Source organism: Toxotes jaculatrix, chromosome 7, assembly GCF_017976425.1.
Source record: "Toxotes jaculatrix isolate fToxJac2 chromosome 7, fToxJac2.pri, whole genome shotgun sequence".
In the NCBI taxonomy this organism is placed as follows: Eukaryota; Metazoa; Chordata; class Actinopteri; family Toxotidae; genus Toxotes; species Toxotes jaculatrix.
This window is the reverse complement of record NC_054400.1, coordinates 13,032,129-13,054,417: the sequence shown is the minus strand read 5'-3', so window position 1 is coordinate 13,054,417 and position 22,289 is coordinate 13,032,129.

The following is a 22,289-nucleotide window of genomic DNA, read 5'->3' as shown; positions in this document are numbered from 1 at the left end:
GAAATTATATCACCACAGAGTATTTACCAGGTGTTTACATTCAGGTGGTCATCAGTCATTGGTGTACAACACATTTGGTGGAGCAATAAAAAAAACATTTAAAAAACAAAATCCACTGCTTGTTCCTGTTAGCTGCCTGTGTATGCTATTAATCACTACAAAGATTGTTAAAGTCATTTCCACACACTACGACTGAGACATGAAAGTGGAAAAAACTAATGTAATTTCTTCACATCTTCACAGCAGCCACTGTCTCGTTTCCAGACTTTAATTTTTGCCACAAGTCTTAGAAAAAAAATCATCAGGTTTCTGTAACATTCATAGTACTGAGACTGTTGTGCTTCACATTATAAACAACACTCAAATTAATCCAAATTCTGGCAGGTCGCCATTCTCACTACTGGAGCAGACTGAAGCAGTGTCCATGGTTCTACTCTTGAATGGTTTGTCCCTGATTTCTCTAATAACATTTTCCCTCTACTGACCAGTAACTACTCATGTGTCCATCTAGACCCCTGTGGAGTACCCCAAGGATCCATCTTTGGTCCCACTTTGTTTACTATGCATATATGTTACATCAGGTGAAATTATGTTACCTGGCTAAATATGTTTGGCTTTATGCAGATGATACCCAGTTGTACCATGGTCAGAAGACCATTTTTAATATCACCACAGAGTATTTACCAGGTGTTTACATTCAGTTGGTGAACTCCAATCCATGCTTTAAAACATCACAGGTTTTTGTTACAGTTTACAGTATGTACAAAGGCCATCAATAAATTATTTGCAAAAAAAGGTGTTTGAATAAAATATATTGGACATGAACTAGAATACTTTCTGAAATAATTTAGTCTCAAGAAAAAGATCAACACAATGAAAGGAAACCTTTTTTAAAAGTACAGAGGAAAAAAGGCGATCATAATCATAATCATTGCTGTAGGTTATGTGAATAAACAGATTAAGGAGAGGACAGAAAGTGAAGGGATCCGGATCAGAGCCAATAATTTGGCCTCTAAACAAAATAATCCATTCTCAGCAGGTCTTTGTATTATTATACTTTTAAACCTTGATAAGCAACCAAGGATAGGCATACAGAAACAGGCCCATCAGACTGAGGTGGTCACCACTGGTGAAATTTTCAGGCTCTCTCAACAGGTAAATAGTATTCTCTCAAGTTTTTCACACAATTTTCTGTTTTTCTTTACTTCTATGATTATAATCGTCACTGCTCCCTGAGTGGCAGACGAGCAATAATCAGCTCATGCCGTTAAGAGTTTATGGGGAAAAACAAACAAACTAATGGAAAACACTTAAAAATAAAGCTGTTGTGCAGCTGACAGTGCAGATACAGAAATAATTCAAGAATATGCTTTGTTCAAGCTGCTGTAGACCGAAGAACATATAAACACCGTGAAGTGATACTTTCAAGAGGTCTGAGTAATGTTAACTAGCACGGTTTTCTGAATGAAACGTAATAAAACCTCTCTGCAGACAACCAGCATCCTTTGAAGTCCTTCTGATTTTGATTAGGCTGACAAATCCAGCTTTTAAAAAGGCCCAGGCGTCTATGCCTTAAGGCTTTGTTTCGTTTCTTAATTTGTCCATGCCAAACTGCATATGTAGCAACAAACACACACACAGTGCACCCTATAACCGAGCTAAGTCAACATTTCTCAGATTAGCTGAATACCAACTGACTTGTTAGGATGTACATATTCATACATATGTAAAACACATTTGCGGCAGCCATGAATGTTTCTTCTTCCTTCCTTCCTTCCTTTCTTTTTTAAAAAAAATCTTTTTCTTCCTCTCTTTACCACCTCTTGACCTCAGTATGTCTTTGTGTCTTTTTTGCTTTTAACTTTTCGCCAGACTTCACTCTTGTTCCTGCTGTCAGACTCTCTCTCCCACACACACTGAGCTTGTGTGTGTCTCCAGGGTGGTCTCGAGCTTGGCTCAGTGTTATAGTATATTTGCATCTTCTGTCATTGAGTGAGGACAGAGTGCATATCCCCACTGCAGGCCAACAGCTGACAGGCAGTCAGTTTGGCATCCTCAGCTGAAATCACTGCTTTCCGTTGCTTTTCTGTGCTAGTTTCAGTAAGTCTAGCCATACCATGTTTCCGGTGATAGGCTTTGCATATATGTGTCAGCTCAAAGGTCCATGTCCAACTGATTTAAACGTTTGGTGGATGTGATTACACCTTAATTCAGAATAAAGGTAGACTGCTCTGAAAAAAGCTGTTTACATGTAAAAATCGCGTGACTACATTTCTGTCTTCCTCCTCTTTTCAGTCAGCAAAATTGTGTATTACAGTCATCATCTGGTGAGGCAATCCCTGTCCTCAAACAAAAGCACTACTGAATGATCCTGCAGAACCCTGGATTATTTTCAGTGACGACTTTTCAGTGAGGATAAAATCACAGGTAATAGCAGTCTAATGTGAATAGGGCCGTACGTGAACATAATACTTTGCTTTTCAGGCAAGAAAAATACATTGCTCCGACTCGATGAATTGTTAAACATGATGTTCTGAAGTGCTGGCCATTCTGAAAGAAAAATACTGCAGACAGAATTCACTTCAACAATTCTCAGAGTTCAGGGCCATAACCAAAATGAAAGGAAGCCCCTCAGCGGTTGTTCTTGTTATCATTTAATCAATATAGCTGGTTTGTAATAACCATTTGTGCTTATTTGGTACAGATGCATGTTATATGCAACAAGTCCTCCAACCTCAGTTGGTAGTAATTAGCTGCTTGCACACGACCTATGGGCTTTTTTTTTTTTTTTTACAGGACAATCTCATATATGCAAAGAGTAAAAAATGTTTGCCAGTTGGAGTTGAGTGTTCCAGATGATAAAATTTGTATATTTTCAGATGAAGGATGTTGGAGTAATGGAGCATGCTAAATCTTTAACACAAATACAGCAAATATGTGGTGAAAATAGTTGAGGTTTCTCCTCAGGGGCTTAAAACATTAATGGAGGTCAATTCACAAATGCACCGAGACTTTGTTGAGTAGAGGCAGATAGTACACTAAGCTGCCCTGGGTGCTGAAATAGTGCAATAAAGCAAAACTGTGAAACAGGTGTTGGCAAAACTAGATGAGTCAGTTAGCCAGAGGCTGTTAAAAACAAATGTAGCCCAAAGAGTCTTTCCTGTCTCTCTCTTTGCATTCATTTCTTTTTCATAACTCTGAATTTGTGTTTTATCTTTCTCTGAAGCATCCTCTCCTAATTTGTCATGCCTGAAAAATCTACTTCCCAAACACCAACATGAAAGAATATTTTTTAACATGTGAGACATTTTCCTTCACATAAATTAGAGGTTGAATGCTTTCACAGTTAGGAAGTTTAATTGGGGCCAGTTAGAATTTTTATAAGCTATTGATATTCACAGTATTATTGTTGCTATTTGTCACCAGCTGTTTGAAGGACTTTTTCTTTCAACTCATTGTATCTGTTGAGAGAAGACGGCCACTTACCATTTGAATGTTTATGTGCTTATTGTGCATGTGCTTGGGATATAGTCATGTACTTCAGGGTGTGGCATTACATTGTGACAGGCCATGGGTGTGGTCAGGGCAGCTGCAGAGTTAAAACTGTGTCAGATACTCACCCTCTTGGAACTTAAAAAGTGACTTTAAAAAGTTTGCGCCTTGTTCTTTCTTGGGTTCAGCGAATTTACAGTGATTTCTAACAGACCCAGTTTTATGGCGGGGGGAAAAAAAAACACATCAAATTGTCAATAAAAATGTTCCAAACCATTCCTAAGGCATGAACCACTTCTGCGCTGCCCAGCTGTGTGCTAAATCTTCTAAACCAGGGATTAACTAAATACACATCTTTCATGTCAGGTGTCTTGAAGTTGAGAGCAGGTTCGCGTGTTAATTTGTGCATGCCCACCTTCAAAACTTATAGAAGTCTATATAGTATATTTTCTTTGGATAAACTGTGTCTTTAAGAAACTATGCAAAATGAAAAAAACAATAAAAAGTAGGAATTTAATGTTGTATTGCCTCCTACCTGCAATATCAGGGATGGGATTAAATGGCGTCAGTGCAGTTCAGTACAAAGTAGCTCCTGTAGGCCTCAGTTTAGCTGCTCGTGTGAGTTTGGCATGTAAATATGAGAATATCCACAACAACTTTGTAAGAGAGGCCAGACTCATTAACACTGGCAACATTCTTTCAAATTTCTTTTTCGGCTCAGAGGGCAGAGAGATTTTCATTCTAAGAGGAGACCACACAAGTGGTTCTTCTCAAAGGGTTCCTGACACAGGAGGTCTGCTGCATGATTTCACTGCATTCACATGAATATAAAGTACAGTGTGTTTTCATTCGTTCTTTCGATTCTCTGTTTTTCAGTAATAGTTTGCATTATCCGTTTTGTCTCTACGTAATTGACATGAATACTAGCCTCAAAAATTCTTATCCTCTAATGTAAATAGAATTTTTTGTGTCTCTGATATGTAAAATTATTCAGATTCATCACAGGAAACCATGCATAACCTTTTTTGTTTTTCTAACTGAGCATGAATGTTTATTTGGCTGTCTTTTTGTGAGTGTGCATGTCAGATGTAACTGTTACTCACTGCTGGGCCCTCATTTTTCCATGATCCAGTTCATGGAGGAAGCATTTTTCTAATCTGAGGACTTGAACAGGAGCACAGCCTGTGGTCGTTATGAGATCTGTTGTACCTCTCATTTTCCTTTCTTGCTGTTTCATTTCAGTTCTTCTAGTTCCTTCTAATTTTTACTTCTTCCCTGCCTGTGTTAATTCAGAGAGGTGAAAGGTAGTGGATATTAGTCTCTTGAAACACACAGTCACGAGTCTTGCAAGCTCGCAAACTGTGAAAAAGCTGTGGTCTCAATCCTGGAGGGGAGTCTGATGGTGGTACTCAGTGAAAGTGTAAAGTGACACAGCAAAAACAAATTGGATATGGTGGAGGAGAGAGATGGAAATGGAAAACATTTGTCATTTGTTTAATTACCTAAAATGACCAATGTTAATATAAACTTCAGGAAGAACTTGTAGCCAAAATATGACTATTGGCTTTCATAGACAAAGGCAGAAGCTGATTAATGTTGTTACAGTGCCACAAAACCTATGTAGTGGTGGATGACTGGCCATATAAAGTGCTTCTCCAACCAATACTGAAGTGGTTTTGTTTTACTTATGACAGCTAATTTCCCCCAAAACTTCTTTTAACTCAAGAGGATTTTGCTCAGGGGCCTTGAGTAAAGACATGACGGTTCATTGTGTAACGTAAGGACAATCAACTCATTTTATCATTTAGTTTGGAGGATGTGGTGAGATTAAAAATAGCAAAGAAGGACAGACCTGCTGATATTGGATGAACTCGTTAAAGAGCAAGTTAAAGCCTAAAAATGCTGTTTTTGCTGATGACCAGTGGTTAACCTTCCCACCATGCAGCAGTGATAAAGACGTGTAGGGTGTGGTTTGAGGAGCAACACAGCACACACACAGGTGCAGAGAGGACAGTGAAACACTACTTTTCTGTTTGGTATTAAATAACTTTGTAAGTTTAAAATGTGCAGAACTGAGTGGCTTTTCCATTCTGTTTGGTGTTTTTATGATTCATGAACCATGATGAATGGACAAATGTGCTTGTCATCAACTAGCCAAACGACACTGTGCATCCGCATCATATGACTCATTTTCATGATTGGTGTAAAGAATATGAGGGATCAAGGCCCTTGAGTAAAACAGGAAGGTGTTTCTCACTCTGTAATCAACTCATGCGACCTATCTTGTAAGAGTATCTCTCACCCTCTATTCGTCTCATTTCATCTGGTGAAGTCAAGCAAAGGTTAGGCACTTGAGTGAGACAGTCACACATTACATTTCCTGGGCATACACTGTGTGGGAAGTATCCATCTGTTTCTCTCTTTTTTTTTTCTGTTGCTTTTTCTGTCTTTCACAGTTTCTTTCTCTGACTGTTTCTCTGTCTCTGTCTCTGTCTCTCTCTTCTTCTGTACTGTAATAACGGGCTTGTCAGTCACTCATAATCCATAGTAGACAGCAGCTCGTACTGTACTACAAAAGAAATGCCAATCCCGTTGAACACATTATAATAAAATTAAATAGACATAATGAAAGGCAAAATAAACATAGTAGGAGCCTTGCTTTTAAAAATCAAAACACAAAATTTGAAGCTGCTATTACTCTGATCTCAGATTCATTGACAGGTCATTATTGCAGGGTTTAACACCATTACTGCAGTTATGTCCAAGTTTTACTATTGTATTAGTGTCTCCTGGTGCTGTTGAAAGCTTTTTTCCTTTTTTTTTTTTTTAACATTGGTAATGTTTGAAGACACAGTTGAAGTGTAGACATTTGGCTTGTGTCTGTTTGCAATGGTCATAAACTGAAAAAACAAATGTGGATTTTGAACTTGTAAGTCAAACTCAGTTTTACCCCAAATTTAAGAAATTATGGATTTGTGGACTTTAAAGCAAGCAAAACAAAACACTGAAAACTGCTGAGATGGCGAAGTTCTTGTGCAGTTACCTGCCCTGATAGTTTCAAAAATAAGTTTTCACTTTTTACAGACTGTCAGCTACCAAAAAGCAAGTGCTCAGTTTGTATGGTGACAGAACAAAAGCAACTCTTTACATTTCTTAAGCTATAATCAGTGTATATTAAGTACAGCTCTTCTGTTCTTCTGATTAGATGTAGTTTAGTGATGACTGGTGCATTATATACAGTATGCATTCCTTATCTCTGCAATATGTCTTGGCCTTCTGTGCTATTTGGCAGGCTTCCTGCAAAATCCCTCAGTCTGGTCAGGTTCAATGAGGGATCATCATCAAAAGCTGACATATACAACTAGAATTCTCTTTGTAACCATTAAAGTTCCTTTTATTTATTTATTTATTTATTTTAGTAGCCGGCGGTCTCTGGAGTGTCTTTTGCTTATATCTTTAGTGAGACAGATGTTGGAAATTGCCATTATATTCTCCTTCCACTTTAGATTGGTTAGTGAAGCATCTGGGGGCACCTTACAGAGCATTGTGTGGGTGCAAAGAGAGAAAACTGCACTTCTAATTGGTATTTAGAGGAAACAGATCGTCTGGCTGTTTTAATGTAACCACCATAGGAATGGAAAACATCTTATTAACAACTGGATAGATGTCTCTCACTCTCTGTCTGTAACTTTGATTTATCAATACTGGTGTATACACACATACACACCGAGACAGTCCTTTGTGCAGACAGGGTTCATAATGAGTACCGTGGGTATATGTCCAGCACCTTGTGTAGGGAGCTAAGTTCCTAAGGTTCCTAAGTTAATCAGCTCTTGAATGTAAATTCAAATATACATCTACATCTACTTTTTTGTACAAGATTTTATGCTGTGAAATGTGTGTTCATGTGTATGTTGTTCTAAGTCATTATATCTCACTTAATACATCAGCCAGATTGTTCATAATGAGCTCTTTGCTATTATTCACAACATAACGTTATGCACAGTTATTGGAACACTTGCACATAGAAAGTACTTCCACACAGCAGACATTCGCTGTAAATGTTCAGACCATACTGGCCAAGTAAAGTCTGTTCAGATATGGTTTTCACTCACACACAGGCAGACATTTGCAGTACACATGTCCATGTGTAGTCAGTTATCATTCAAACTGGGGAAACAAATCAGCCCAGACATCCTTTTTTCCAGCAACTTGCTCCTGTGAGACTGCCAGGTGTTCCAGTTACGAGGTGTACTCACTCCAGCGTGTCCTTGGTCTGCCAGGGTCTCCTCCCAGCTGAATGTGTCCAGCACACCTCCAAAGAGAGTCCCGGGGGGCCTCATGACAAGTTGCCTGGGCCATCGCAAATGGCTGTGGAGGAGCAGTGGACTCACTTGTTTTGAGATTTTTGAACTTTCTGAGCATTCATTCACAGTGAAGGCAATAGATTACACAGGGATATGTGTTTTCAGTCTAAATCCACAATCCCAGTCTTTGAGTCTGAACCTACGTACGTGGCCATACATGTATTTGAGGGCTGGACGCTGATCAAGTGAGCTGAGAGCTTTCTCAGCCAGATGGACAGCCAGTCTGAATTAAGATCTGCTGTTCAGTGCCTCACTATATCCAAGGCACGGTGAGGTGCCATTTAGCTTCTGTTTGAGATTATGCTAACTGATTATTAAGACAGGATACACCTTTTGGTCTAAAGATGGGGTACAGATGTGATTGATGTCCTCATTCTGTATCTAAGTGTAAACAAACAGAATCAGTAAGGTTTTTAGTGGTCTTTGGATAGCAGTCTCTGCCTCCTCTGGGCTGATGGAGAAAAAGAGAAAATGATCCTTAAAACCTGCCCTGGTGCCTGTTTTACTGTCTTTGTCCTTAAATTTAAACTCTTAAATACAGCTGAGCCCCTCACTAACATCCATAGTACTGTATGTAATTTCAGTCACTTAACCTTAGCTTTTGATAATACTCTTAGGATGCTCTGTCATTTTCCGCGCCAAGGTTTTATACCGCTGGTCATGGTTCAAATAAACTGAATTTATTTTTGTTAATGCAGAAGCATGTCAGTCCCCAAAAGACAATTACCATCTTAAATTTTCCTAAAATTTTAAAGTGAAACTTTTCTAAGAAGTGCAATCATTTAAATAAATGACTATTCAAATATTAGTTATTCAGACCACATTAGCATTTGCTGTGCAGTTACATCCTCACCGTCATATCAGTGTGCTTAGGAAACTCATTGCTTTTGGTAGTTTGGTGTTGCTAGTTTTCTCTCTTTGGCTAGATATTTTCATTTTCTTTTTCTTTTTTGTTTTTAGAATAACTGGTAAAAACATCCATGTGAAAAAAGAGGAAAAAAGCCTCTGAAGTAAACTTTTTTGAGTCTGAAAAATAATGAGCTCTCATGCTGGGAAGTTCCTGACACTTTTTTGTTCTCAGAAAGGTCCCGAGTCATACTTAAGATAATGCTTCACAGTCACTATTCATGTCTCACTCTTTCAAATGACATGACAGAGGATGACTTATATACTTTGATCCATCTTTTATATGTTTCTTTTGTGTGGATTATTATTTTTGCATATACTGAACATAAGTTTTTATTCACTCATGGCTTTTTTTTTTTTTTTTTTTGCTGTGAAACTCTTAATTAGAGTTGTCACCCTCTGTGTCAGAATTTGTAATGTTTTAATCCCAGTGGGTACAACTCAGCTTTAATGATCTCTCTTTCTCTGTCGCAACATGATATAATGAAGGGCATAGCTCTTCAGTAAGAAGCTAATGATGTTTGTGAATATATTACAAGTTAGATCATAAGTAACAGCACCATACACAGTAACACGATCACTTGCTTTAAGTGGTCAAGACATTGTTGTTGTCTATAACAGCAATGATTCTACATCTGTTCAACGATTGCTGTGCCATTTAGGAATTAAAGCACATTGTTTTCAAAACGTCAGTGGTCCGCTGGCCCAGTCCACTGTAGATCCCAGTCTAGACTGCAAACTGCAGTATGGCATATGTATATATATTTTTAGTGGAGTTTTTAATGTTGCTTGCATCTTCTCTTTTGCCTTAGTCCACAGCATTGATGTATCCTAATATACTGATGTGACTGCGCAATGATATCAAATTCCCATTGGTGATCATTAAAGTTTCATAAGCCAGTTTGCTCACAGAGATACAAGGACGTCTTTTTTTTTTTTTTGCTAACCAGTGATTAATCTTTATATGAATAAAAGCATACAAATATATTAGAGCTGCCATTTTAAAGTGGTTTGTTTCATATTAAGGGTTCATTTTCTGTAGAGTAATTTGCAGATAGTTTGCAACAACTTGTTGGTCTAATTGCCTGATTTTTCATTAACATGACTGAAGTCACGGCTCTGAATGCCATGGAAACTGCTTTTAATGAGGAGAACTGGGCAATGTGTGTGTGTGTCTTTGTGACTTTATGTGTGTGTTCTTTGTGTACATGTTTCACTTAACACCTGTGTGTGTGCATGTATGACTGGATTTTTCTGCCACAGTGGCCAACACCGCTGCCCCTTCTCATCCTTCCTAATGCTGTAATTGTGCTTTGTATTACCATTTTTTTTTCCTGAATGCTCAGTGCAAGCGAACCAGCAGTAACAACTGTGGCATTTTCAATCAGGATAGTTCGTTTTCATTACTGCTCTGTCCTCTGTTTAACACAGCAGTAAAGTAAGCTAAAGTGATATAAAGTGCTCTGCTTGGCACCATGGTGCGAATCTCTGGGAAAAATTTCAAGTTAAACAAAAAAAGTCAATGTGCAGGACGATGTACAGGTATAGTGTATACATAATGTATATACACTTGGTTGGAAGATGCTGGTAAAGAATGCATGAGCAGTTCCTTACTCCTCATGTCTCCTCCTCTCTCTCTGCCCTCTTCACACACACATACCACCAATATACATTTGACAGGGTGCTGTGCATCGAGACACATTTTTCCTTATGATAATAGACTCAAGCAATAAATGCGTGTAGTGTACATGGTTGTCATGGTGATGAATGGTCTCCAGGGCAACACAGGAAGTCCATCTGGGAAGAAATCTGAAAGAGAAAGTAGATAACAGAGACCGAGGAGACAGAGCCTCTACCGGATTTATCCATCCTCATCCATCATCTAAAACTCACAACTATTGGGTCCTACAACGAGTAAATGGCCAATAAACTATTTTGGGCTTTTATGGCCACAGAACAAGTAAGCAACAAAGTAGAGGCTCATATAACAAGAAAATCAGCCAAACGTTTTGGCTCCCGAAATGAGAGAACCAAAAATAGTAGCTTCAATTGGATCTGAGAACAGCAGCAGCAAATAAAACTGGTTAAGCATAACTTTTTGTCTTTTCCTCTCTTTTCTTCTTTTTTTTCATATCTTCTACTTCTCCCTTCTTCTTTCCTCTGCCTGTGTCCTTGTCCCTGCAGTCCCCACCACACCCACAGCACTCATTTTTCTCCTGCTCTCTCAGAAACCGGGATCCAGAAGTTTAAGCATTTAAGTCCTGTTAATGACTGTAGTGCACAGGCTTTCAGAGCGGATTCAGCATGACAGTGAATAGTGTCATGGTGATTCTCATGTCACCTACTAACATGTCTTTGTACCCTCTCTGTAATGTATGTATATAACTGAGATACTGCGGATGCATGATTTTTCTTTTTTTTCTGCTCTCACTCGCTGATTAGTAAACAGCTCAGACTTTTGCTAACATGAAGATCAAAGGGAATTTTCAATGTCATGCTAAAAATCGCTCATCCTGTGTGTGTGTCTGTGGGCGAGGGCTTTTGTGTGCGTGTCGGCACATGTAGACTACATGACATATGAGGCAAGTAAAATCAAAGGAAAAGGGCATCATGCATTACAGAATCTGCAGCTGAAGCAGAACACAGATTGTTAACAAAATAAATGAAAGCATTGGTTAGAAGGAAAACATTTATGTTAAACAAGGAAAAGTCATTGGCAGTAATGCTTTGAAGAGTAGATATTTACCCAGATATTTACTGTAGTGTTAAGTGAGTTTCAGGTCTTGAAGTAATAATTTGATTTTTCATTTTAATTTAGCTTTTGAGTTAGGTTTGGTGTAACATAAAGGAAAACAAGTAGCCCAAAAATTTGCTCAGTGTCACATTGGATATGCCAAAAAAATTAATCAACATTTTAGACACTTGCACATGAGAAGTGGATTGGTGAGCAATTTAAAGCAAAAACTTGAATAAATGAGTGCAGGACCGTAACAAATGTACAAACAAATGTTCCATACACGGCCTGAGGGCTGACCATATTTTTTGAAGAGTATGAAAAAGTCATAGGCTGTGGTCTTCACACACACACTAGATCTTGGAAACTTGTGATATTGGAGTGATCTTTGGTGTTGTACAGACACCATATGATATCTTTGGGAGAATGGTGCTCCATGCCTCCAGCAAATTTTCAGAGATGTGTAGAAAATATACCAAGAAGCTGCTCTGATTTCTTGGGGTTTTCTCAACATCTTATCAAGATATTTTATTCTTTTATTTGTAATCAGTCTTGTACATATACATAACAGTTTGAACATGTGTAACAAATTCAAACCACATAGAATCTAAAATATACAAGATGTTGAGCAAAATGTTGGTTTCTGTTCAAAAAGAGAATGCTGTACTTTTTGCTTTGCTGTTGTCAGGAAAACTTTTTTTTTTTTTTTGATGTCTTCTCAGTTGCACCTGCAAAAGAGCATATCTTGGCATTTTCAACATAATGGTGATGGGGGGGAAGTTTGCTTACCTAGTCATTTCCAAATTCATTATACTGAGAAAGGCTGCCAGTGAGCATTTGCTACACCAGAAATCAGATGTCAGTACATCCCTGAGCTGCTGCAAGACAATATTTTCATTAAGCTGCAGTGTGAAATTCTCAGAAACGCTGCTGTGATGATAGTATCATTTATGTGTGGGTTTCATTAATTTTCAGATTTAAAGGTCATCCGGTACCTTTAGCTAACATTTTCAATTGTTTACTCTAGTCAGGTAATTTGTACACTTTTAGTTAGCCTACTGAGGTTAATGCCATTATTGCCCCAAGAATCCCAATTTTACTTGTTTTTTGCCAAACAAAAAAAAACTCTTAAATTAAAATATGAATCAAATGTAATGAAGTTGGATATCATACAGTGCCACATCTACTACTAATTATGATTATTCTGTGCATTTGCAATTACCTTTAGGCAGAAATGTAATGCTGCTTCTTATCTAATTTGCTTACGACAACTTAGTTAACAGTTAAAGTACAGGTCAGGTGAGGAAATTAAAAAGTTCAAAATATTTTCCCCTGATGTAGAAAGTAAACTTTTGTTGCTGTTAAAAGACTTTCTGTTTGTGCCCATTCACCATCTTAACCTCCACATGTTCACTTTGTGCTGCACTATATGAAAATCACATTACTTATTGTATTAGCTGAACTTTTTTAGATGGGATCATGTGGAAACGTGAACAAATGGAAATAGGAACCTTATACCAGAGTGTTTGTAGGACTTGTTTTTTCTTATGTAACAATATTCATGAGTGCTTTTATCTTTTGCTACCACACTGAGATGAAGTGCCTTGAATTTGTTGGGTTTCTCCCTTTCTTTTTGAAATTATTCACCAGTGCTTTGTTATTTGCTCCTGAGAGATCCAAGTAGTTTTTCCTCAAACACAGTTTAAGCAAATGCACAACAGTTGCATGTGTACATAATTTGGCGGGAGACAGGGCAGAGGGAAGAAATGACAGGATTACTAGTAAGACCTGGCTGTCAAAAATCTGTCCCTGCATATACCCACCTGTCTAAACATGTAGTTGTCTGTCTCCATTTGTGACCATTCGACTGTATACCCATGATGCGTTTTCATCACTTCATCTGTCTGTCTAAGCATTTAATTCAATCCTTCAGTCCGTTTTCCTCCATCCATCCAGCATCACAAAGCTTGAGCTTTCCTTTTTTTGATACCCTCTTTCTGACCCTAATGATACTTCTGACCCAGTTGTAGTCATCCATCTCCTTTTGTCAGTGGGGATTTTTCTGTTAACATCTGATCTAATATCAGGCTCAGGCATTAAGATCAGGCCCTAATATTTTGATCGGGGAGGAGCTTGGACCTGGACTATCTCCAGCTCCAACATGTCTTTTTCTTTAAATATGAAGTATTAAACGCAGAAAAGTAAAAGACAACAGATAAAAGGTAAAGTCACGGTAGGTCAGACTGAACTCCATAGAGCTAAATTGTTCTTTTTTTTTTTCCTGGATGAAAGGTGTGTCATCACTAGACTATATACACTATTGGTGCAACTTTACAGGTCAATAGACATGTCTTCTCACTGCTTTTATTGCGGATATTATAATCATTCATTGCATTTTGCATTGTGATACATTATTGCATTTTGTTTGACTACAGAGTTTCAGATGTATTCTAAAAAGAAAGACACTAAGAAGGAGACCAAGGCAGAATTAGAGTAAGCTAAAACCAGATATATAAACTTAGAAGATGAAGCGCTGACGAGGGGGGAGGGCTTGCTGGAAGGGAAAGTGGGTCATTTATGTCACTTTGTGATGACAGGCCGTGTGTCACCACTGTCACTCTGCCTCTTTCCTCTGGAGAGACTGACACTGACACAGGGACAGGGTCTGTCACCAGCCTCAGCCCTCTTCTGGCTCCTCTTCTGGCCTTGTAGTATGTGTGCGCGTAGCATGTGCGTTCATGTCGGTGCTTCCACTCCTTCGTTTGTGTATCGTGCTTGCTGGTGGTCCTGTTAGTTTTTGTGCAAGTGCACGTGTGTGTGAAACGAGTCATGTGTGCGCTCGTGTCTCTTTGCAGTGACACAGTCTAACATTGCGGGGCTTAGCTGGTCACACACTGACAGTTGTGAACTCTCCCTGAGGACACACATACAGAGACCAGCATTCTCACATCCCACTCTCCCTCCTTGCAGCGTTGCATGTCGTTTGGATATGCTTTTTTTCTTTGATGGCAGTGTAGTTTTAAGTACGTTCGTTTTAATGCTTTTTAAATATTTTACACTTCTACAGTGCCTACAAAAAGGATTCACCCCACTTGAACTGTGAATCGCGGTGATATAATTAAGCTTTTATGACACAGATCAACAGAAAAAGACTCTTAACAGTCACAGTGGAAAAGAAAAGCTCTGTAGATTGATTTAATTACCCGCAAATATAAAAATGGTTGCATAAGTATCCAACTCTCTACTTAGGCACACCTGAACGATCATGCGCTTGTTTTTAGAAAATAATACTGTGTGTAATCAAAGTGTGGCAAGGGACTTTGCTTTGGATGCAACTGTATCTGTTTCCTGTAAATAACAACATCATGAAAACAAATGTAAAACAGATTCAATACTAGTTAACTGAAAAGTTCAGTATTCCAGTTAGATGAAAGGGTACATATGAGGGTGTCAGTGTGAGAAGGAAACTAGTGATAGAGGTGCCAAGATCCATATAGGCACATGTAAGGAACAGCAGGGTTTCATGGCTGAGATGGAAGAGAATATAATTTCAGTTGCCAAGCGCACACCAGTCACAGCTTCGTGGCACAGTGGCAAAGGTACATTTTGTTGTACCATAGCTGGATTAACCTGTAGGGGGTCCCTGGGGGAAAATGAGCTGTGCATGGGGCCCTTTTAGATCCTCCCCTTCCCACATTTCAGGTACAGCATGCGTGGTAGATCACATCAGCCAACTTCATTATAGTTTCTCGAGCCCAGAGACCACCCTGTATTCCTGTGCTGAAATATCACCCTGCCTCACGTTTGCTGTGTGTCGGCTGGTTTGTGGTATTTTCATTAAACATAACCTTGAGAATTTTGTGGTAATTTCTCTCTCTCTCTCTCTCTCTCTCTCTCTCTCTCTCTCTCTCTCTCTCTCTCTCTCTCTCTCTCTCTCTATCTATCTATCTATCTATCTATATCTATATCTATATATACATATTTAGAAATTTGCCACCATTTAAGCACATCTATTAACCGATTCTGCCATGCTGACGATGACAAGCTATATCAGCTATAATGTTTACCATGTTGACTTTTTAGCTTTGCGTGTTCGCGTGCTAATTTGCTAATTAGCAGTAAAGGTAAAGTGCAGCCCAAGGCTAATGGGAATGTCATTAGTTTTGCAGGTATCAAATGCTTCTCTGATGAGGCAAAGTCAGAGCATCACTAAAATGATTACAGATCTGAAGGGTGGGGGGGACGTATGAATGTGTGTACCAGTTTCATGGCAATCCATTCAACTGATACTGAGAGACTGAATATTTTTTAAAATATATATATTGTTTATTTTCTCTTACTACAGGATGGGATCAGGGTATTTGTCCTTTCCACTCAGGGCACATGGAAAAATAATAAGCCATGCTGTGCAGTGAAGAGCTTTAGCTTTAGGTGAAGATTTGAGAGTCGATAGATTACTCACCATCTGCAGACCTGCAGTCCCATGCGGTGATAGCAAAAAGGATGAACAGTAACAGGTATAGGAGCATTAAAGCATCATTAAAACAGCCTGGCATACATTTTGAACAGGCTCTCCTCATTTAAATTGGAATTTCATTGAGAGTGGTAAACAAATATTCATTCTGCTTCTTTAATCCACCATTATAACTACTCAAGTGCTGAATATTACATTTCTGGGATTACATTAGCCACACAAAAAAGAGCTTATGATTTCAGAACGCTTGAGAAAAACAAAAATAATTAGCTTTATTGAATACAGTACTGTATAGCAGCTGGATGCAAAGCAGCTTATTTGTGGCAGACAGTACAGTTTAACTCTAGCAATAAAAAGTGTACAAACATGGTGATTTTTTTTTTTTTTCACTGATCAAACCCCATTCGAGTAGATTGTCTGTTGTGTGGTGTGCGTGTGTGTGTGTGTGTTTGTTCTTGTGTATTACTGAGTGGTAGCTGTTGGGAAGTGGGAGCATGCCAACGTTGAAATTACCCTGTAAAGAAAGACAATAAAACATGTATTTTTGTTTGCACAGGGGAAGATGTCTGTGTGCACGTCTTTCATCTTTCTAAGAAGGAAGTGTGAATTTCAAGTCAAACTTTACTTATTTATATAGCCCAATAATCACAAATCATAAATTTAACTCAAAGAGCTTAACAATCTGTGAGGCAATATGACATCCCCTGTCCTTAGAACCTCGATTTGGACAAGGAGAAACTTCCCACAAAAACCCTTTAATGGGGGAAAAAATGGAAGAAACCTCAGTAAGAGCAACAGAGGAGGGATCCCTCTTCCAGCATGGCAAGGAGACAAAAAGGAGGATGGAGATCCAGATCCAAAACATCTTGAATGAGGCACCGACCGCAGAGAGAGAGAGAGAGAGAGAGAGAGAGAGAGAGGTCTCAGTGCAGCTGATGGTCCAGCACAGAGAGCTTGAGTGAAAAGAGAGGATGAGGAGGAGAGCATCAGGGGAGAGAGAGAGAGAGAGAGAGAGAGAGAGAGAGAGAGGGGCTTGCATCCTGGACGCTCATGTGCTTGAGCGAACAAACAAATGTTTGGAGAGATGCAGTGGTTATCAGAAAGTCTACAGTAATCTTGTCGGCAGAACAACAATGACTATACTATACATACTAGGTTTAACGTTAATTAATTGAGACTGAGATCGACCCGCCCGAGGGGGAATGGTAACAGATACCAGGCCTGAAATTTTCAAAGAATAAACCACTAAATAAAAGTTAAGGCATAGAGATAGATGAGTTTTAAGTTTGGGTTTAAATTCCTCAGTGGAGTCAGACAGTCTGATGTCAGCAGGGAGCATGATAGGAAGAGGCCCCTCTACCTGCTGATTTCTTTTTAACTGTGAGGATAGCCAGCAGCCCTGCATTCTGAGAGCGAAGAGCACGGGATGGAATAAAAGGTTTAAGAAGATCAGACGGTTATGAACAAGCATGTCCATTTAGGACTTTGAAAGTCATCAAAAGTACCTTAAAGTCTGATCTGACGTGGATAAAGAGCCAATGAAGGGAAGCTAACGTTTGTGTAATGTGGTAAAAATGTTTTGGATTTAGTTCAGATTTGAAGATATGTTAGCATGTGGAAGACCTGAAAACTAAAGGTTACAATAATCCAGTTTGGATGACACAATGGCATGAATTAGAGTTTCAGGTCCTGCCATAGGTAGAAAAGACCAAATATTATGTACATAGGGGATTTCTTTTTTTTTTTGCTGTCAGCAGCAGCTAACTCCTGTTTAATACCATCACTAACATAACAAAAAGATCGGTGAAGTAGGTTTTACTTAACTTTCCCATCTGTTCACTATCCTCCTTTATATTAAATATTGTATTAGGAAACTTAGAACAAGGCTGGGTTTGCTGAGGCAAAAACAAATGATTGTTTTGCTCTTCCTGGCAGTGCATGATCCCCTCATGGTTGAGCATAGACATACCAGTTTCTCAAATCGAATCAAATCACTCTACTAAACCAGTTCTATGTCGCACAGCATTAAAGTTAAGATTTTCTCCCATATACGCAGCTTATGATGTTCTGCTGGCTTCTAAAAAAAACACCAGTCATAAACTTAAAAGGGAATTTAATATAATAAAGCTCTCCATTATCTCCCCTCTTCTTCCTTTTTCTCAGGAGTGCAGCTTTTTCTGAAACAGCCACCTGTTGAGTTGTTGGTCCTTTGTGTTGTCTGGTAACTAAAAGCACTCCTCTCCTGATAAATGCTGCTATGGTATATTTGTGTGTGATGTGTAATTGTAATGATACGTGCAATTAGAAACATGGTAAACACCAGCATGCAATGCATTTACTTCGGACACGCAGCTTCCTTTTTTTTTTTGGAAAGTCCTCAGTGGACACTGAATTCACTTCCACCTTAGATTGGTTGCAGTCTACAACTGTATTATACTTCAACCAAATTAACACTGACAGGTGTATTAGTGGCTTGTGGTAATTCAAGAAATATCAAGTGATGAGGTAACATTAACACACAGTCTGTCTTTTTATCTTGTCATTCTATTTCAGATGCTCTATTTTAACGTTTTACTTGCAATTTTCTTTCACTCATTTGCTCCTACACTTCATCTCTGTGTCTCTTTATGTCTGTTCCCCACTTTATTATGCCCTCTCACCTCTCCCGCCTCTTTTGTCTCCTCCTTCCTTCTCCCCTGTGTGTTTATCACCCTGAAGTGCTGAAAAGCAGAGAAAAGGCAAGTGTTCTTATTTCCAAACTCTCTACTTTTCTCTCTTCTTAGGAGGGAACGCTGATGAAGTGCCAGCAACACCTGCGTGCGCGTGTCAGTTTGTGAGCCTGTGTTCGTGAGTCTGCATCTGTGTGAAAGCGTGTGTGTATGGTGTGTGTACTTCAGCTGAAGAGCAAGCTTGCTTACGCTGTATAAATTTAGTTAAGTGAACACTCACGAGAATGAAACATAGAGTTCTGCTTCTTTCCTTTACAAAAACCGTCAGCATGCAGTCTTATAGACACACACATAACACACACACACACACAAGCCATTAACTGGTTGCTCCTTAAGAAGCGAAAAAAGAAACTTAAACCCCCTCTCTCCTGCCATCTGTTAGTGTGCAGGCAAAACCCACTCTCCCCCGCCCTCTTCAATCTGCTGCATCACACACACACACACCACGCTGACATGCAAACTCACAACTGAGACACAATACATACTCACCCACCCTCTCTTTCTCTCTCACACAAACACACACACACACACATATGTAACATCAAACATTTTGCTAAGATTTGAAACACAGTGCGCACATATGCCCTGGCACACGCATACGCACACCTACAGACACACACACACCACTAACCCACACCTACACAGGCCCACTTCTTGTATTTCCGTGTATCTCACTCTGTGTTTCTCTCCTTTCTGGAGCCTGCGGACAGACAGGAGAGAGGAGCGCGATGACGATGCTTGTGATTGATCTCATTAATACTAAAGAGCAGACATGTCGGCGTATGGTGTTTATCAAATCTTCCTGGCAAACACTACAATCCTGAGAATGGCTCCACAGGGAAGGAAGGGTGAGATGAAAGACTGAAAATAAAGGGATAGAGAAAGAGGACCTGGTGGGAGATAGGGTTGGGGAAAAAAAGAGAAAATAAAAGAAAGAAAGAAATAATCATTGAAAATAAAAAATTGCAGTTTATTTTTTATCCATTTTCCTTGTTATAGTAAATAGTATGACTTCATTCACCTTCATACTTTATCCAAACCTTGTCAGCTTTCATTTGTGTGTATGGTTTACATTTCTTGACACCTCAGCTTGAAAGCTCATCTCAGACAGGTTTATTCTGATCTTGCAGATGTGTGAATAAAACTATCAGTGGATCTGAACATTTTCTTTTCCAAACATCTTTGGCATAAAAACACATTTAACAGTTTTCAGACTTCACAAAATAGAGTTGTGGTTGCACAGGCGCTGAGACAACGGCACATGGTCTGTCCTTAACCAGGTGGTTGTAATTGCCCAAAATAAACTGTACCATGCTTCATGATCAAGATAGGTCATTTAAGACCAAATTATCCACATAGCCTTGTGGGTCTGCCAAGGTCAGCGAAACATGAATCACGCTCAATTGCTCATGTCCACGAGGGTCTGTGCAGATGCCCAAAAATTCAAAACCACACAGATTGTGCAGACCAAAGTGCACCAACAGCACATATGTATAACTGTCTGCATACACAAACACCTAATGTTGTACAGACAAAACCACATCCACTGGATATGCCCATTTTGGAAGATAACTGTGTATTTGTTCCTCTCAGATGATTGAATTTTCAATAAAACAGCTGATTCACAATTAATAATTATTTTGTAATTATTTGATACACTGCAATTTGGAGTTGATTCAATATACATACATTTTTAAAAAATCTGTATTTTCTCAAAGCAACTCTTTATTTCTAGTATTAAGAATACATTTCAAAAAAACACTGTATACACACTGTTAATAGTGAACAATGGGAAGTGTTACACAGGGCAGTGTTTTGGGTAGCCTCCAAGGATGCATTTCCATTGAAATCCTGCCAACTGAGTGTTGTGTATCCAGGGTCAGTATCATCATTTCAAATACAGATTTCTCAAAAATATTACAGTATATGGGATCATGTCCTTGCAAATAAAATAGCCTATTGCTTCGCTTATTGATATATTGATAGAATGCAACGACTCAAGGTTGTGTTTATGAGTTTCTGTGGTCTAGTCGACCTGATTTTTTTTTTTCATGCTCACCTGGATTTTAAGGAAGATCAGCATTGTGTTAATGTTGGCATGTTCACAATCCGAAAACTGCATAAACTTTTTAACATTTGATGCCACATCATAATACATGTCTTAGCATTTTACATCTGAAGTTGCACTAAAGGCAGCTCACAAAATAAATGTAGGCCAAGCACTGACCCCTGAGGGATAACCCTGAATGACCAAGGCCTTCACTAAATGTCCTAAAAGAGAGGACTTGACCCAGTTCAGCTTTCAACTCATGAAAAACAGGTCTTTTAGTGTTCCCAGGGGGGTTTTCAGTACTATGACAGTCTTTGCTGTATAACCTCGTTCATAAAAGCAAAAACTGCATAAGCAGCAGTTTATTCCTGATAACGTGTAATAACACATATATAGTACCGAACCGTCTCGAGTCCACAAGACTAACCTAGATTCAACAACAGTCAGTTCTGGGACAAAATGATAAAACAAATACAATCAAAAAAGTTTTAAATTGGTTCAGGGCTGAGTTCTTTGTTGTGTGTGTGTCAAACCTTTTGATTCTTTTGCGTTCCTTGTATTTAAGCAGAACCAGAAATTCTGCTGCTGTACAGAGGACATCTGATCTTATTAATAAAAAGTTCCATTTTAAAGCATGAGCAAAACAGTCCACAAAACAGAGAGGCTCTCTGGAAAGCCATAAAAGCCAACCTAATATTCCAATTAACTCAGCACAAATTTGAGTATCTGTGTAGAAGAGAGAGCAAGAATTGTGGGAGGTTTGTGTGACAAAAAGTGAGCGTGTTATGTGCTGTTATTGTTTATTGTTTATCCCATCCTTATCTCATAAAAGAACAGGCGGACGGAAACAGTCATTAACTTTATCCTCATAACACAGCGAGTGTGCCTTAGTCCACTGAGCCAGGTGCTGTCTAAGCCTGCCGTATGATTGAAAATAAGAATATTCTTTCCATATGGTTTCTAGTGGAGAGATTGACAGTGAAGGGAAGATGCTTGAAGGTTTTCCTCTGGGACCAGTTGACAGCTATATTCATTCTTGGTTATTCTCCACAGGCATTTCCATTGAGAGCTTTCTTGGGAAATACACAGTTGACAGATATGCATCAGCGGCTTCAGTCATATGTAGATGACACATGCAAAGGGAGAATGACTGGCAAGGCGAAAGGGCACTGGCTAGCCCTGCTAAAAATCCGCCTCAGTGAAACTCAGTTATACACTTGGATTTTTAAAACTGTTCAAAATTGTCACACTTTGTAAATCATCATTGTCAGTAAATCTCTGTTTAAATTCTGCAGTTGCAGAATTTGGATTTGATTTTACTGCTGGCTGCCATCTTGGAGTTTGAAAGAGAAAAAAAAATCACCATATTTTAACAGAGAAGTTGGGCATTATTGCTCTCTGTTGTATTTGGTCACACATATTTATTCACACATATTGAATCAGCGTTGCACTTAGAGAAATTTGGATAGACGAGTTGTCCTTTACAGTTTGGCATTTTCGGCAGCAACTTGCCATTTTTTAGCTATTTTTAGTTTGC